General features: G+C 40.9%; 1 pseudogene; it reads right to left on the bottom strand.

The window, feature by feature from the left end:
• Positions 1-7383: 7383 nt before the first annotated feature.
• LOC102854948 lies at positions 7384-7844 on the bottom strand (annotated as a pseudogene).
• Positions 7845-15349: the final 7505 nt, after the last annotated feature.

The raw sequence follows: 15349 nt of genomic DNA, 5'->3' as shown, positions 1-15349 counted from the left end.
AGAGCTCTCTACATCATCCTGGTGTGCAGACTCTCATTTTCGCCGACTTCGTCCCTCACCTGCTCTTCACCAAGAAACCCCTCGAGTTTCTTGTCACGACCGTGGTCGGGTGGTCGGTGACATATTTTGGGCATAGATTTGGTCAGGAGGGGCTGGTCTTTAGAAAAAGACATCTTACTGACCTTCTGGTCAGCAAAAGAAACAAAGAACTTCAACAAGATGCATTGACATAGTGACTGCAGTAGTGAGGTTGAATAAGACCGAGATCATGAAGATGGTGCAGGATAGGGAAAGGTTTTTCTGTTGATCTGTTGGTCATAGGATCACTCCAAGTTGTAGCTGACTTGGTGGCATCTAATAACAATTTTTTAAAAACCCAACCTGATTTTACCCTGTTAGTCCACAACAATCTATAACTCTGAATTTGCCAACAGATAGAGAAATTAATTGATCGGGTCATTGGCCCATGTTGCTGTCATGGTTAAATAAAAACCAAGGACAACATTTTTGTGTCCATCAAATTGGAATCGACTCATAGCTGAACCTCCAGTGAATTTTTACAGGCTATAAATTGAATGAGTGAGAATGAACATCTTTCTCCCTTGGAACTGCTGATGGATTTGAACCATCTTTCTTTGGGTTGACAGTGCAAGTCCTTACCCATAAGACCACCTGAGTTGAGTCTTAAATAATGTATTAAAAATACATACTGTGGAGCACCTGGGCAACTGACTGCAAGAGATCCATATTTTTTCTGTTAAACAACAACAACAACAACCCAAACATGATTTAACAGAATGTGGAAATTAAAGAATAATTCATTATTATCCCATGCAGTAAGATATTGCTGCAGATTATTTTAAAATGGCTGGAGCAGTACATAGAAAATTTTCAGAAATTCAAGCTAGGTCAGAAGAGGCCATCATTGTTGAGGTCAGATAGATTGTGACTGAAGGTAGAAAATACCAGACAGTTATTTGCTTGTATTTTATCAACTATGCAAGGCATGCAATTGTGAGGCTCATAATAAATTATGGATAACTTTAAGAAGAATGGAAATTCCAGAACACTTACTTGTATTCATATAAAAACTATACACAGACCAAGAAACAGTCAATTAGGCAGAACAAAAGGATATTGTATGGCTTAAAATCAGGAAAGATGTGCATCGGGGTTATATCCTCTTTACAAATGTATTCAGCAAATCAAATGTATTTAGGAGGAAGTTCAACCAGAGTGTTCCTTGGAGGCAAGATTGGTAAACCTTCAACTGACTTAATCTAGCTAGGTTGAAGAGAGGCCATGGCACCAGGGATGTCATTGCTGATGTCAGATGGATCCTGGCTGAAAGCAAGGAATACCAGAAGAATGCCTATTTGTGCTTTATTGACTATTCAAAGGCATTTGACTATGTGGATTATAACAAATTATGACTAATATTATGAAGAATGGAAATCTCAGAACATTTAATTGTGCTCACGTAGAGCCAATACCTGGACCAAGAAGCTGTTATCCAAACACAGCAAAGGAACATTACATGGTTTAAACTCAGAAAAGTATGTGTCAGGGTTGTATCCTCTCTCCGTATCTATTAAATTTCTATGCTGAGTGAGTCATGTGATAAGCTAAATTCTGAGAAGAAAAATTTAGTATAAAAGAAATTTAGTATCAGCATCAGAGGAAGAGTCATTAACAACCTGCATTATGCAGATGACACAACTTTACTTCCTTGCTGAAAGTGAGGAGGACTTGAAACACTTGCAGCAGAACAAAGAAAGCAGACTTCAATAAGGATTACATATCAACATCTAAAAACCCCAAAATTCTCATCACTGGGCTGATAGGCAACATCATGATAGATGGAGAAAAGATTGAAATTGTCATCTATTTCATCTTACTTGCATCCACAATTAACACTCTTAGTACCAGCAGCCAGGAGTCAGGAGATGTATTGCACTGGGGAATTCTGCAGCCAGGGACCTCTCCAAATTATTGAAGAGAAATTATTTCAGTTTGAAGACTAAAGTTCACCTGATTCAGGTCATGGTCTTTTCAACCACTTGCTATGCCTCTAAGAGTTGGACAAGGAATAAGGATGACAGAAGAAGAATTGATGCCTTTGAGCTGTAGTGTTGGAGAAGAGTGTTGAATATGCCAAAGACTGCCACCCCCCCCCCCAACCCAAGCAAACATATTTCTCAGAGAAAGTGCGGGAGACAGAGTGTTCCTTGAAGGCAAAAATGACAAAGTTTTGTCTCACTTATGTTGGGGGCATGTTGTTAGGAAAGGCTATTCCTTGGAAAGGAGTGTTGTACTTGGAAAGGTGGAGGGTCAGCAAAAGAAAGGAAGAGCTCTATGAGATGGATTGACAACAGTAACCACAGCAATGGGCTCGAGTATGTCAGAAATTATAGGATGGTACAGCGTGGGAGAGGGTTCAGATCTGTTGTTTGTAAGGCTGCTATGAAGCACACTCGACTAAACAGCACCTAACAACAATAACCTCTGACACGCTTTGGGCATGTTGTCAGGAAATGCAATCCTTGGGAAAAGACATCATGTCTGCAAAAGTAGAGGTTAGGCAAAGAAGGGAGAACTGTCATGGAGATGGGCTGACAACGTGCTTCCTACAATGGACTTGAGTATGGAGAGAGTGAGGATAGTGAAGGGCAGGACTTTCAATATGTTGTTAACAGGGTAGCTATGAGTCATAGCCCTTTCCAAGGTACCTAACAGTAACATCATGTTAATGGGGTGTGATTAGAGGCCTTTATGACAATGATTCACTCACTCATTTCCATGAACTGACACATAGCTGACCTTCCATCAGGTTTACTGGAGGCTGTAAATTGCAGATGATAAGATTGCTCACCTTTCTATCTCAGAGCTGTTGGTAGATTCATACCACTGGCTTTGGGTTAGCAGCATGACTTCCTGGGGACCAGGCCACCAGGTGCTTCCTATGTTAAAGTAATGAGATACAGTTTCCAGGGTTAGGTTGTACCTTGAGTCAAAAATGTTTTAGAAAAGATAGAAAAGAGATTAAATAAATGAAAAGGAATTGGGAATCTGGTTGCCACCAAGATAGAAGAGTCAAGGGCAAAGCACATTCTGTGGACCTGGGGTCCCTTGCTGAGAAACTCCTAGGCCCAGGAAAAGATTGATGACAAGGACCCAGAACTAGCAAAGGGAGAAAGATTTCTCAGAGCCAGCACTCTGAATTAGGACTTCTAGTCATTTAAACTGTGAGAGAATATATTTCTGTTTATTAAAGACACTCAACTGTGGTTTTTCTGTTATAGCATCATTAGATGACTGAAACAGAATTCACTACTGAGTTTGGGGGTCTTGCGCTAATGGATATCTACCTACCACGTAGAAGTAGTTTTTGGACTAAGTAATAGATAGGGGTTGGAAAAGTCTCAAGGTGCCTAATCATAAATGCCTAGATTGGCTTGAAGAGATTATTGGTGGAAATATGGATGTCAAAGGCAATTCTGGTCAGGGCTCAGAAGGAAGTAAGGAGAGTCCTAACACAGACGATGGAGCATACAACAGTGAGAGTAGAGCCAGGTGCCTGGTGGAAGACTAGACTCTCAGAGGAAGAGAGCTGGGCAGGTTTCTTAGTGGTGTGGATATTTCTGTGCTAAAGAACTTTTTAATACTTTCACCAGCAAGACAGCAGTCAGGCCATTCTAATTGAGGGACCAAGGAACCAAGAAGCAGAAGTCAAGAGAAGCACAGGAAGCAGGGTTGCCTCGGTCTAAAAGGACAGGGCCATGGTCTCTGAAGTTCTACAGAGTCGCCATAGGATACTAGAGTAAAAAAGGCAGGACCAGGGCCTTCATGGAGTAAGATTTTCATTGACTTGGTTTTGGAATATCAGGCTGCTATTTCATGAGTGCCAGAGGAGTGGATTAGAACTTGCTGTTAGTATCTTTTCCACCATTGTACTTTGGAAACAGAGAATTCTTATTCTAAGTTTCACAGGTTCACAGATGAAGAGCAATTTTGCACCATGAGATTTTGAACTTGGAGTTGATTTAAGACTCTTGAGGTGATATGATGTCTTACAAGTGGCATGGACAGGGATTTTTAAAAGCCAAAGGGTAGAATGTTATGGATTGAATTGTTGCTGTTAGGTGCTGTTAAGTTGACTACAACTCTATGAGCAACTGATCTGAACCTTGCCCAAGCCTGTGCTATCCTCAAGATCTGTGTTCAAGCCCATTGTGGGAGTCACTGTGTAAAGCCATCTTGTTGAAGGTCTTCCTCTCTTTCTCTAATCCTCCACTATTTCCAGCACAATGTCTTTCTCCAATGATTGGTTCCTCCTGAGAATATTCCCAAAGTAATTAATATTTATTATGTTCTCCCAAAATATGTGTCAACTTGTCAAGGTCAGGATTTACAGCATTATGCAATTATTACCATTTTGTGATTTCACGTAGCATATCTGGTGGGAGTATGTAAAAAGAGGATTGGAAAGGTAGGTTAGAGCCTAATTGTGAAAGACCTGCCCAGAACAAGGGTCTCAGGGAGCAGAGCTGAGGGGAGCGCTAGTGATTAGGGAACATGGCAAAGGCTTTTTCACATTCCTGACAGTTGAGGTGAGTCTCCTGCCTCCTCCTCTGCTTTAAGTTTCTCTTCTTCCTTAACACTGATGCACATTTCTTGCACAAGGCAGGCCCACAACATTCTTGCAGGCTGCTGCTCTAATTACTTCACTCCATTTTAATTCTGCTGAGGTAGGAGCCTGTGAACTCAAGAGGAAATTCCTGCAAATATCCGACAAATTGAATGTGCTAGAACTGTAGAAGAAAGGAGCCCTGGCGGTACAGTGTTTAAGTATTTAAAAAACAAATCTGGCTCTCTCTTGCCACCTTCAGCCTCCCTTCCTCTAGCACTGCCTCAGACCAGGCTATTTCATGGTAGAAAGTGCTTATGGAAAAAGGTGGGGGCACTGATGAAGTAAGATGTCAGGTTTGACTGAGTTATTAGAGCCGTTGCTCAGTGGGGAAGAGAAAAGGATGTGCCGGTGGGAGTTCTGATGAGAGCTTTCATGGGCTCTCCCAGGAACAAACATAGTTCATCTCTATAATTCCGAAATGCTGTAAGTATATGTGAGTAGCAATGTTTCCTCTTCCCTAGAGATATCTACCAATTAGGAGAGCTATCTCATTCTAAACTGTTTGCTTATGGAGATAGAATGACCTCTTAAAATGAAGAGATTGCAATTTGTAAATCAGCGATTCTCTATTTTGGTCTCAGGATTCCTCTAAACTCTGAAAATTTATTGAGCACCTCTAAGAGCTTTTGTTTGTGGAGGTTGTAGCTATTAATACTTACTATGTTAAAAATTAAAACAGAATTTTGAAAAATAGAAAATAGCAAATGTTAGTAAGGGTATGGAGAAACAGGGATACTTGTTGGTGGGACTGTAAAGTCATTCAGTTACTGCAGAAAAGTTTGACAGCTCATCAAAAAGGTTAATGTAGAATCCTAATATTTTTATTGCATTGATTCAACTAGTAGGTATAGAATAAAAAATAGATACTCAAAGGAATGCATGTATGATGCTTGTTCTTAGCAGCACAGCAAAGATAGCCACAAGGTGGAAACAGCCCAAAGGCCCATCAATAGATACATAGGTTAACAAAAATGTTGTTTCTGTTGTTGTTATGTGCCGTCGAGTCGCTTGTGACTCATAGCGACCCTATGTACAACAGCCCTAAACCCTGTTCTGTCCTGTGCCATTCGCACTGTCTCTGACACACCCATCCTGATTAGCCCAGTCACTGAATCAATCCACCTCATAGAGGGCCTTCCTCTCCTGCGCCGTCCCTCCACCCTCCCAAGCATGATGTCCCTCTTTAAGGACCGGTCTTTCCTCACAACATGTCCAAAGTATGTTAGACGGAGCCTTAGAATCCTTGCCTCCAAGGGGCCACCTGGTTTACTAGCAGCCCATGTTACCCTCAATACTCTTCTCCAGCACCACAGCTCAAAAGTATCAATTCTCCTTCTATCCTCCTTGGTCATTGTCCAACTCTCTGATGCATAACAAGTGATTGCAAAGACCATGGCCTGTATCAGGTGCACCTTAGTCTCCAGAGAAACACCATTGCTCTTCAGTACTTTGGAGAAGTCCCTAACAGCAGATTTCCCCATGGCAGTATGTCTTTTAATTTCCTGGCTACTGGTGCCAAGACTGTTGACAAAAATGTATGAAATAAAAAGAAAATTAATTGTGTTTAGTCAGAATTGACTCATAGCTGACTCTCCAGAGGGTTTTCAGAGGCTGTAAATGGCACGAATGGAGGTGGTCTATCTTTTGAGGAACCATTGGTTGTTTGAAACCATCAGAGAGGAGCGACCGTGGGGTTAGTAGCACAACTCCCTCCTGTCTACTCTACCAGAGCTCCCTTTTTAATATATTCTATGCCACTGTTGTTACATGCCATCAGGTTCAAGCTGGAACCAACTCATAACTGACCCTTCAGTGGGTTTTCAGAGGCAGTAAATCACACACGAGGAGATTGCCCATCTTTCTTCTGTGGAAAAGCTGGTGGATTTGAACCATGTGCCTTTGTGTTACCTGCACAATACATAAATATTAATCAGCCATAAAATAATGAAATATTGATACACTTTATAACTGGAAAGAACCTCAAAAAACATTATACTAAGTAAAACAGCAGAAACAAAAGGTCACTTATCAGAGAATTTCCTTATGAAATATTCAGAATGTAGGTAAATCCACAGAGACAATGCAGATTGTTGATTGCCAGGGCCTGGAGGAGGGGAGAGTAGAGGGCGACTGCTTAATGAGCCCGGGGTTTCCTTTTGGAAGGATGAGAACATTTTGAAAAGGCACAATATTGTGAATGAACTAAAGGCCATTGAATTGTTCACTTTAAAATGCTCAATTTTACCTTACACAGATTTTACTTCAATAAAAGTGAAATAGAATACATGAAAGAACATTTATTTATTAATCCATTACAAACTAGATGGGATAAACTGCTATTTAAAAACCCAAACAAGGTTTTGAACCCATTGAACCTGTTCTGACTCATAGTGGTCCTAGAGGACAGAGTAGAACAGCTCTCCAAATCAGTATTAGCATAAAACATATTTCAGTTTAAAATAACTGTATTTGAAAAACTAATGCGAGGGGGAGCATGTTTTGCAATTTTTGCATGTTTCTTTAATATCTAGCTTAATAGATGCCACCTGTATTCTTGTAGCCAATCTTATGTTCCATCAGATTTAATATGTTGCTTTGTTTTTAAAGAAAAATAAGGCCTCAGAGGGGTGGGGAAAGGAGTTGTTATTTTTTTTTGAAGGTGTATAAACTATTAACAGACAAGGCCTACAGACTTATTTCCTCTTGGACACACCCACAACTCGGCCCCACTGGCCAGTGGTCTTGGTGTGCTGGCCTTGAACTCAAAGTCCCCAAAAATGGCTAGCCCTCTGTGGGCAGGGATCTTCTTCAGTCGCTCCAGGTCTTCACGGAGCTTGTTGTCTAGACCATTGGCCAGAATCTGGCTGTATTTCCCATCCTTCACATCTTTTTGTCTGTTCAAGAACCGGTCTGGAATCTTGTACTGGCGTGGATTCTGCATAATAGTGATCACACGCTCCATCTCCTTTTCAGAAAGCTCTCCTGCCCTCTTGGTGAGGTCAATGTCTGCTTTCCTCATCACCGCAAGAGCATATCTTCGCCCTACACCCTTAGTGATGGCAGTGATGACAAAAGCTATTTTCCGCCGCCCATCTATGTTAGTGTTAAGTAATCGCAAAACGTGCTGGAACTTCTCTGGGATCACTAGAGACATGGCAGCGACAGCAACGGCGGCGTGTAGGCCTCTAGTGGAAGAGAGTAGAAAGGAGTTTTTTAATTTCAGATAATTGTGGGGATTTTCTCTGACACTACCCTAAAACCCGACACATAGAAGTTTCTTAATAGTTACTTGCAGTGTGGATGCTGAAGCTGTATCAATGTTTGAGTCACTTGCTGTGCATCTGAGAGCTGGACAATGAATAAGGATGACAGAAAAAGAACTGATGCCTTTTTTTTTTTTTTCACCTTAAATTATGTTTAATAGTCACAACCTTATTAGTTAACTGAGCTGAAAGGTTGGGGTTTTTTTTTTCCATTTCTCTCCTTTTCCTTTAGTTACTACTTCACCTTCCAAACAGTTACTGCAATAGGTTCGCAAATAGTATGCATCGCAATGCTGTAGCTGAAATGCCGGGAGGTCTGACGAAATGAGCAGTTGTAAAAGCACCAGCAGCGTGGAGCCCTGGTGGTGTAGTGTGTTGTGTGTTTTACCACTCACGGATTGACCAGCAAACACCAGCAGGACGTGCTCACAGCATGCACGGGGAACCCGTGACTGGAGGGTGGTTGTGCCTTCACCAGGCAAGACGACAGCTCTGACCTGAGCACCTCAGAAGGGTCAAAAGGAAACTGGCCGAGTTTAGCCTTGTGGGTGAAATGATCCAGGCAAGTTGGCTTTGCAAGAAATGTTTTTGTTGTTAGAACTAAGTGTTGTTGGTTGTCGTTAGGGTTCCTTGCGCCGATCACACCTCATGGCCACTCTGTGAAGGGCAGATTAAAGCTTGCCCTGTCCGACACCGTCCTCAGAGTCCCTGACACGCCAGGGCCCTCTGCTGCCGTTGTTGTGCGAATCCACGTGGTGACGGTCTTCCTCTTTCTCTTTCCCTTTCCCAGCGGGCTGTGTTTTCCCAAGGACTGGGCTCTCCCGACAACGTTCCCAAAGCATCTGAGACAAAGTTTCATCAATCCTTACCTCTCACGAGGACCCTGGCTGCACTCCTCCAAGACAGACTTGCTTGTTTTCCTGCCAGTTCATGGATATGGACTCGTCCTGGGTAGCTTTCGTGTTGCTGTGATAACTGATGCCTTCTAATGGTGGTGTTGGAGAAGATTACTGAATAGTCCATGGACTGCCAAAAGCATAGGTCTGTCTTGGAGAGAGTGCAGTTGGAATGCTCCTTGGAGGAAAAGATCACAAGGCTCCGTCTCACATACTTTGGGCATGTTGCGAGGAAGGGCTATTACTTGAAGAGGGACATCATGCTTGAAAAAAATGGAGGGTCAGTAAAAGAGAGGAAGACCCTCAACTATATGGATTGATAAAATGACTGCTCGAGTATTTATAAAATGCGCTCAAGTATGTCAGAGATGATGAGGATGGCACAGGAGAGGACAGGGTTGGTTCAGATCTGTTGTTTACATGGTCACTAGGAGTTATACTTGACTTGATGACACCTAACAACAACTCTATTACACTCAAATCTGTTTGTTTGTGCTTGCTTTTTCAGCACATACACTAAACTCAGAATGATCCAGAGAAGATAAGCATGGACCCCGTGCAAGGATGACAAATTTGTGAAGCATTTAATATTTTTCAATGTGAAGGAATGTATGAAATACAATGTATACTAATGAAACACAATGTATTCGAATTTAGAATGCAAATCAATATAGAATGAAAGTAAAACATTGATAAAACACTTAAACTATAAAAAAAAATCCACTGGCTTGCTTTGTGCTTTGAATGGATTTTATAACATCATGCATTGGTCAATTGGAAAATATTAGTCCATGGAGTAATCCTGAAGAGCTCTGGTGGCAATAATGGTTAAAACATTAACTATAGTTGCTGACCAGAAGGTCAGAAGTTCAAACCCATCAGCTGCTCTACTATGTGGCAACCTGCTTCCATAAAGATTTACAGTATCTTGAAGTACATTTGTATTCTGCCCTCCAGGATGACCATGAGTTGGAACTGACTTGGTGTCAGTGTTTTGGGGAGTTTCTGAGTTACCTATATCTTTTATATATTGACACATTTCATTATACAGTTTTACAACATTGATGAAATCATATTCATTATGTCACCATCAATCTGAGCAGAGAAATCTTTAAGTATTGGAAAGCTATGAAGTTCATGCTATGCAGATAATAGTTTCCAAAATTCCAATTTTCACTCTTCTCCTTCTACCTCCCAATTTTCTCTTAAAAGCCTAATTTTACCCCTGATAACAAAAACTGAAGGAGCCCTGGGGATGCAGTGGCTAACATGCTCAGCTGATAACCAAAAAAAGATTGGTAATTCAAATGCACTAACTGCTCCTCTGGAAAAAGACATGGTGATCTGCTTTCTTAGTGACTTACAGCCTTTGAAACCCTGTGGGAATTTCTAATTTGTCCTGGAGGGTTGCTCTGGGTTGGAATTAACTCAACAACAGTGGGTTGGGTTTGGCTTAACAAATACTGTCAGTTGTTTTCCTTTAAGTGACAGGCTTGCTTTGTTCATTTTTTAGGAAACTGTCTGACAAATGCCCAACGCTGAATAAATCTTAGTTTGTGTCTAAGTCATTCTTTCAAGTAAAAATAGTGTTCCACAAAAAACAGGCTAGTTCAGCTTGAAACTCAAACAATTACACAGGTGCTTTGCTTAGAGACAGTCACCAGGATACAACAGAAGGGCACATAGTATTTTTATATGGCACAGTAGTAAGACACATACCCAATGGCTGAGGTTTAAGAAAAATTAATAACCTTTATTGTGTTATCAAAGTAAAAGTGAGTTTAAAAAATGGAAGCAGGAACGGCATCCCCTTCTGAAATAGCTTGCTTCTGGAAATCCTACGAAGTTGGAGAAACGATGAAAATGATACAAGTGTACAGGTCTTTCATTCATAGGTTGCTATGAGTCGCCTATGACTCGACAGCAATTAACAACAAGGTATGATAGTGATGACACAGACACAGTGAATATTGGTCCACTGTAGCCCCACTGCCTTGATTTTGCCCAGATACCAGCTCTTTTACCCATTATTGCTTTTGTAATATCATCCTAAATGCAATGGAAAGGGTGAGTAATGTTATGAAAATGGTTTTCTTTTTAAATTTTAAATCCATTTTAATGAAAGTTTACAGAGACTTAGGGTTTCCAGTCATTCATTGTTGCACTTTTCTTCCTCCTACCCCCCTCCTCCCAATTCATTCTTCCTGAAAAGAAAGAAAAACTTTCATTGTTATGCAATCCCTCTCCGCCCCCCAGTCCACTCCACTATGCAGCCTTCACTCTGGACTTCTGTAATGACAAGAACACTCATTCATATATATCCCTTTTAAAAAGATCGCTCTGTCATCTGTTTCAAAGCATTATACATCATTCCTCCCCTCCTTTTCTGATTTCCCTCAACACTGATGTCAGTCCTGTTTTACAACAGTAGCAACTATGCAATATTTGTCCTTTTTGACTGAGATTTTTCACTTAGCATAATGTCCTCCAGGGTCATCCATTTTGTATACTATTTTATGAGTTCCTTGTTTTTCAATGCTGCATAGTATTCCATTATATGAATATACCAGAGCTTCTCTAACCATTCATTTGTTGGTGGGAACTTGGGTTGTTTCCAACTCTTTGCTATTGCGAACAAAGATGCAACAAACATGGGTGTGCATATATCTGCTTGGGTGGAAAGTAGTTCTGAACTTGTAGACCTAAGAGAATCTTGGGAACCCCTGGAGACCAAGCACCACATTTTCAGAATTGCTGTTCTAAATTACATACTGGAATTTCTTTAGGTGTTGACCGTAGTAATTTATTATTTTTTCCCTTGCTTTCTTTGTTCTCTTTGTTGTCGTGTACCATTGAGGCAGAACAGACTCATAGCTGACTGGGCTTTCAGAGGCTATAATTGCACCAGAGGAAATCTCTCATCTTTCTCCTTTGTGTTTTCTTGGAAGCACAGCTTCTAACCACTAAAGCCCCCAGAGCGCATCTACTCTCTCCTTAGGGGAATTCACCTATAGCTTTTGGACCTTGGTCTTCCTATGAGCAAATGATCCACACATTTTTAATCTCTAGATCTGACCTATATACTTGCCACTCCAAGCTCACGTTGTTGCTGTTATGTGTGACTCATAGTTGACCCTCCAGTCGGTTTTCAGAGGTTATAAATAACATGGAAGGAGATTGCCTATCTTTTTCCCATGGAGCAGCTAGTAGGTTTGAACTATGTGCCTTTGTGTTGGCAGCTTAACTCCTTACCGCTAAGTTACCAGTAGCCTTGCAGTCTCATGTTTCTAGTACCAATTTTGATCTGCCTCAAAGCATTTAAAGTGTAATGTGTCAAAGACATCATTTATTTTTTTTAAATTTATTTATTAATTTTAATGAAAGTTTACAGAGACTTAGGGTTTCCAGTCATACATTGTTGCACTTTTCTCCCTGCTCACCCACTTCCCCTCAAATCACTCTTCTCCTTGAGAAGAAAAAGAAAAACTCATTGTCATGCAATCCCTCCCCCCAAGTTCACTCCACTATGCAGCCCTCACTCTGGACTTCTGTAATGACAAGAATACCCATTCATAAGTCCCTTTTAAACAGACCTCTCCGTCAATGCAATATACATCATTCCTCCGCTCCTTTTCTGTCTTCCCTCAACCCTGATGTCAGTCCTGTTTTACAACAGTGGCCCTCTGCAATATTTGTCCTTTTAGACTGAGGGTTTTCACTCGCATAATGTCCTGCAGGGTCATCCATTACTTATGATCTCTTTTCTTATAGCTTTCCATCCAGTTATACAAGCTAGAATCCTTGTCATCACTTTTCCCCTCCTGCCTCCTTTCTTAGTCAGTCACAAACTTCTGTTAATTTTTCCCGATAAATATCTTTTCAACCCATTGTTGTTGTTGTTGTTATGTGCCGTTAAGTCACTGTGACTCATAGTGACCCAATAGCCTTTAATCCATATTGAAAACTATAGAATTCAATATGAATTACACCTCAATATCAAGAAAACAAAAATTCTCACCACTGGACCAATAGGTAACATCATGAAAGGTGAAGAAAAGATTGAAACCATTAATGATTTCATCTTACTTGGATCCACAATCAACATCTTTTGTATCAGCAATCAGAAAACAAGGAGATGTATTGCATTGGAAAAGATGCAGTCAAGGACTTCTCCAAATGACTGAAGAGCAACAATGTCAGTTTGAGGACTAACGTGCACTTGCTTCAGGCCATGATCTTTTCAATCACTTGCTATGTTTCTGAGAGCTGGACAATGAATAAGGATGGCAGAGGAAGAATCAATGCCTTTGAGCTGTGGTGCTGGAGAAGAGAACTGAAGCAAACAGATCTGTCCTCAATAGGGTCAAACCAGGTCACTCCTTGGAGACAAGGATTTTTTTTAACTACTCTTATTTTTTAATTTTTATTATTTTTTGTGTGTACCATCAAACTGGATTTGACCGGTACAGGAGGAGATTGCCCCTCCTTCTCCAGCAGAGCATCTGGTAGATTTGAATTGCTCACCTCTGGGATTGCAGTGCAGCTTCTTGTCACTAGGCCACCAGAGCTCACCAATTCAAGGATTTTTAAACTCTGCCTCACATACTTTAAAGATGTTGTCGGGAGGGACAGTCCTTGAAGAAGGACATCATGCTTAGAAAGGTGGAGGGTCAGCGCAGGAGAGGAAGATCCTGGATGAGAAGGATTGAAACAGAGATTGTGGCAATAGGGAGAAATGTTGAGATGGTAAAGTTGGTTCAGAATAGGACACAGTTCAGAGCTTTGAGTCCTAATTGACTCAACTGCATGGAACAACAATAATAATGTGGCGAAGTTGTAAAGTTATTATAATGAAAAATAGATACTTCTTGTTGTTTGCCATTGAGCCAGAACCCACCTATAGCTGACCTTCTAGAGAGTTTTTAGAGGAAAGAAATCACCCAGATGAGACTGCATTATCCTTCTCTGTGAAGCACCTGGGGGATCCAAATCATGTGCCTTTGGAATTGTAGCTTCTTACCATTGGGCCACTAGAGCTCCCTAAAGATACTAGGCAGAGAAAAAGAAGAGTTGCATTTGTATTAATTTTGGATAAAGAAACTGAATGAGGGCAGTAAATATTTGGTAGAGAAAGAAAAGCAAACATTGCCATTAAGAATGGCAGAGCATCCTAAGGTGACACTGTTTTGATAAATCTAAGAGCTCTGAATGTGAGGAAAATGATCACTTAAATTACGTTGTTCTTTTGGTGGTTATGTGCCATTGAGTCAACTACAACTCATAGAGACCCTATGCACAATAGCTATGAATCCTGCCAATATTGAGCCAATCTCATTGTCTCTGACACACCTACTCGTATTACCCCAGTTTTTGGGTCAATACATTTTATCCTGGGTCTTCCTCTCCTGCACTGTCCATTGACCCTTCCAAGCATGATAGTGTTCTCCAAAGACTGGTCCCTCCTGGCAACATGCCCAAAGTATGTAAGATGGTGTCTCAAAATCCTTGCCTTCAAGAAACAGTTTGGTTTCACCCTCTCCAGGACAGATCTATTCGTTTTCTTGGCAGTTCTTGATATATGCTTAATACTCTTCTCTAGCACCACAACTCAAAGGCATCAATTTTTCTTCTTTCTTCCTTGGCCATTTTCCAGCTCTCTGATACAAAGCAGTTTAATTGCAAAGACCATGGCCTGGATCAAATGAATCTTAAGCTCTAGATTGACATTGTTGCTCTTCAGTACTCTGGAGAAGTCCGTGACAGCAGATTTATCTAATGCAATTTGTCTTTTGATACCCTGAATGCTGGTGCCAAGAGTGTTGATTGTGGTATCCAGCAAGATGAAATTGTTAACAATCTCAATCTCTTCTCTATCTATCATGATAGAGACGGTTCAGTGGGCCCAGTGGTAATGTTCAATGGCCCTTCTTTGTGATGTTGAGCTTCAATTCATATTGCAGACTTAAATTATACCTGTCTTAAAGATAAACTTGGAGCACGTAAACCTCCAAAAATGAAGACGAAAAAGAAATGGAAAAAATGAAGCCCTGAACCAAAACAAATTGAGGAAGTAGAAGAAAGTTGACAATGAAAGAGAAGATCCTGCTCTTGGTAGTTTTGGTCATCCATAGATTTTCCACAAGGCAAAACTGAAAAAGAAGGGAAAAGATGGAAACTAGGTTTAGAGAACCCTTCACCATTAGATGTGTCAAGATACTCACATGTTTTAAAAAACAACCAACCAATGGTGCAACCACTGTGGAAGGCCGTATGGTGCTTTCTCAAAAAGTTGCAAATAGAGATACCATTTGACCTAGCAATTCTACTACTGGGAATATATCCCAAAGAGACCATAACTGACATCCAAGCAGATATATGCACACCCATGTTTATCACGGCTCTGTTCACAATAGCAAGGAGTTGGAAACAACCCAGGTGCCCATCAACAAACGAATGGATAGAGAAGCTGTGGTATATTCACACAATGGAATGCTACGCTG

Source organism: Elephantulus edwardii, unplaced genomic scaffold (genome assembly GCF_000299155.1).
Source record: "Elephantulus edwardii isolate Elephantulus edwardi_28Jun2011 unplaced genomic scaffold, EleEdw1.0 scaffold00507, whole genome shotgun sequence".
NCBI lineage: Eukaryota > Metazoa > Chordata > Mammalia > Macroscelidea > Macroscelididae > Elephantulus > Elephantulus edwardii.
The sequence above is the reverse complement of the archived record's forward strand: the minus strand, read 5'-3'. Positions and strand labels throughout refer to the sequence as shown.